Source organism: Montipora foliosa, chromosome 12 (assembly GCF_036669935.1).
Source record: "Montipora foliosa isolate CH-2021 chromosome 12, ASM3666993v2, whole genome shotgun sequence".
NCBI lineage: Eukaryota > Metazoa > Cnidaria > Anthozoa > Scleractinia > Acroporidae > Montipora > Montipora foliosa.
In genome coordinates, this window is record NC_090880.1 from 9,949,683 (window position 1) to 9,953,515 (window position 3,833).

Genomic DNA, 3,833 nt, shown 5'->3' on the forward strand with positions numbered 1-3,833 from the left:
TTGTAGCATGTCAACAAAAGTTGGCTGCGAATCTAAGGATTGGATCTGATTTGTTTTCCTCTGCATCTCACTGATGATTCTCTCTGTCACATTGGTTCCTGAACGGTAAGGAGAGGCCCACTGAGGGCCTAGATCTTTAAAGTGCAGAAACATAGCCAGCTGGTGAATAGACGCAGCTGCAAACTGAATTTCTGCCGTTTGATAACAACCATGTGTTAGAAAATGGCCTCTTTTGGAAGGGGTACTGTTTGCGCCGGGCTGGGAATGGAGTCGAATCTTCTTTAGTTCCAAGGCTTTCTTCCAAAGGCGAAAGATAGTGATGGCACAAGATACAGACTTCTGCACATCTGCTGGTGAACCGAATGCTGGGTTTCGGAAAGGCTCTACTAAGTGGGTTACGGCTCGCACGAAAAGACTTGTGCCTTGTGACCCAGGAACATACTCATCCAGCAAATCGGCAATCCTTTGGGTGAAAATGCGCTCGCAGGCATCTGAATTCTGATCACAAAAATAAACTAGGACGAGATCCACTGCGCTGATACCTGTGTCCATCCCTGCCTTCCCGCATCTTTGACGGAGATCCTTGAGGTGTTGAATGGTGGCAACACGGGTCTCGCTACCTTCCCCTTCCCAGAAAGTCAGATCACGGGTCTCGTACTTCAAATTCTTTAAGAACAACCTCTGTTCGTGGTCATAATCTAGGTATGCAATAGAAGGAAGGAACCAAGAATAGGGAGCACAATATCTTTCATCTTCTGTACCAAGACCAAGGAAATGAACGCCAGCTTTAACTTCAGGGAGAGTGGGTGTCATCATCTGGACTGCGGCTGCTAATGAAAATCCGGCAGAATCCGTTGAATACCCTACGAGGCGAATTGGAAAGGCTCTTGGCTTACCTTCGTGGTCATAGAAGCAATTGTGTCGCAAGTTCTCCCAGTACTTTAACAGATGACAGGCTTTGTACCCTTTGTTTGGTTCTGGCCACATACAATAAATCACGGTGGGTTCATCCAGAGAAGCTAGCGAAACCAAGTTGTGTACTGACACTGATTTTGACAGTTGCTCCTTTCGTAACATGTCGTCGATCGTCCTTTTAAGAGCCTCAAAATCATCTACATCGCCAAGAGCTCTGTTCCTTCTTGGGACTGGGAGAATCTCCTCGGACCAGTTGTTAACGTCAGGATCCCACGATTTTCCTAACAGTACAATTTCACCATCGGTTGTCATGAATGGTTGTAAATATCTCAATGATCTAGCACCATCACTTGCCTCATTAACTGGTGCATTTTTGAATAAAGATTCTGCCTTATCGAGTGCACCTTGGTTGATGCCAGGACCTAATCGCAAACCCGCAGTGTGTTTAGCTGCTGTAGACTCCCTCGCTAAACCAAAAAGCTCTGACAGGATTGCATAATTCGCAGACCCCAGCTGATTCTTAAATAGGCTACTTATATCCTTGATAATGTCTACGTAATGATGGTTGTTAGCCTTCAGCAACTTTGAAACAAGATTCTTAATGACAATTACTTGGACAGGTTGCGTCTTAGATATACCAGACTTGAAAAGCCTTGCTAGGTCTGTGATAAGCTTTTGATCATCACCATTTCTACAGCTGTCTTGGAGCTGGTTTTCCCATTCCAGTGGCGATAACTTGACCTGGAGTAATGCCGACACTCGTTGTCAGCAGTTTTCCGTCGGTCCACTTCATTAGCTAAGGCTTCAGATAACTCTCCCTTTCGGGCGTATCTTTTGTTGAAGCCAACATGACCAATTCGGTTAGTAAGGGAGTTACAAGTTCCAATGTTACGATGCCTGAGAATGTCCTTTAGTTCGCGCATCTGGCTCGCGCAGTTTACGCACGTGTATGGGTGATCTCCGAATGACGAGGCTTCTTCCAAACAAGGAGGATCATGGCTCTTAATTCCCCTTTTAATTTGTACGTCTTTACCATGGACAACAATAACTTTTGCCAGAGGGACGTATGCAGAACGGGATGAGGAATGTGACTTGCGGATGATATCACTCGCGTCTATCGGGTGACAAGTTTTCCATGTTTTGTAGTTTCGGCAACCTTCATGACCAGGCTGTGCTTTTATGCAGTTTATATTTCCAGCCTTCATTTCTCTTTGCAATAGCGTATTTGCGGTTTCTCTCCTAATACCGGCATCATTGGCGAAATGTTTAACGACCTCTGGATCCCACAGAAAACAGCAACGGACTTTTTGAAGGGGTTGATCTGTTTTTCTGCCGTTTCCAGAGGTCCGGTCTAGTTTAAAGGAGCAGTGAAGTATGCCATTATGTCTTTAGGAACTCTGTTCCGCATCTTTTCTGTGGAAGGATTTCTCATTTTCAGTGGCGGCTTTTGCTTGGTGAAAAATTGAAGGGCATCTTGGTGGTATTTTGAAAAGCTGTGTTCCTTGGCTTGAACGATACCGGAAAAGCTAAGAATGCCAGTGCCTTCTAAGATACTCTGAATCGTCACCTGCTTGGCTTTCAGCTTATGGTGCTTCTCATGGTTTTCTATGGCCCACTTCTGATATGGAATACAAATCTCACACTTGATAGTGCTACCACTGACGTAAGAGAATTGTGGGAAGCGCTTTCCCTGTTCGGCACACCGAACATATCCCGTGGCAAGGCTTCCAACAATAACTGGAGGAAAAGCGACTGCCAGAAATGCTCTCATGCGAGAAACGGCGTGCGAGGAATTTTCTCCTGCATCTTCAATTGGGCTACTCGACGCGCTCTTACTATTTGGGAAGATCTCCTGAAGAAAGCCTTGGAATGTCTTATAACTTCCAGGAAGTTGAGAGGGAAGTAGTTTCTTTATCCCTTTATAGTGCTGGCGGTAAAAGGTTTTTGCAGTATCTTCTACTCCTGCGGTTGTATCTGATACTTCTTTGCTGTCGGGGTATTCCACATCGCTTTGTTCTTCTGGGCTATCATCTACTTCAATAGGTTCGATTTCCACCTCTCCAGTTTTGCTTTCGTTGCTAGTTTCTTGGTCTTCTACGGTGCCATCAGATAGGCAAACGGTTCCACTTTTGGTCTCAATTTCAGATGGTGATGCGTTGCTCGTGCTGTTGGCCTCCTCAAGTGCTTCATCACCATCGATATTTTCGTAGACGTCTCCGTGTATCTCGCCATTGATATCACAGGGAACAAGGTCTTCATAAACTTCGATCCCGAAGCTTGAAGCTCCTTCGGCGACGTCAGGGGCCTTGTTTTTTTTCGCAAGAAGCAGTAACCAAATCGCTTCTTCTTCTGTACCACAGCTTCCACGCCGAGAAAGGGCTCAGTGGAGAAAACGTACTGACCGAGGCGCGAAAAAAAATTATATTTGTACTCTTCTGGTATAGCGTTTTCATCCTTAAAGTGGTTCCAAATCTCTTCCTTCAAAACAACATCGTCTTCATCTCCTTGCAAATAGTTATCACACACCCATTTCTTCAGATGATAGGGATCAATCGTAGGAGTCGAGATTGCAGGTGCTGGCTGTATCTTAAACGCTAATCCTCGAAAACCATACAATTGGCGTCTCCTTTTCACACGGACAACCTCACCTGGAAACCCCGCAAATGAAAATGCGTTCCCAACAAGGCCTAAAAAATATTCTCTGTCCTTGTCGGCGGTGTCATAACGTGATTGATAATTGCGCCAAAATCGATCTTTCTCTAATATGCTTTCGGTGTCATATTTAAAAGTGTTCTTAAGCCAGTCTACGATAGTGGTTGTTGATACCTAAGAAAAAAAAGCCTGGTATAAGATACCCGCCTAAACAACAGTGCCAGAGTCAAAGCTTGCCGAATCGAGACTGAGGTTATGTTTTTCGC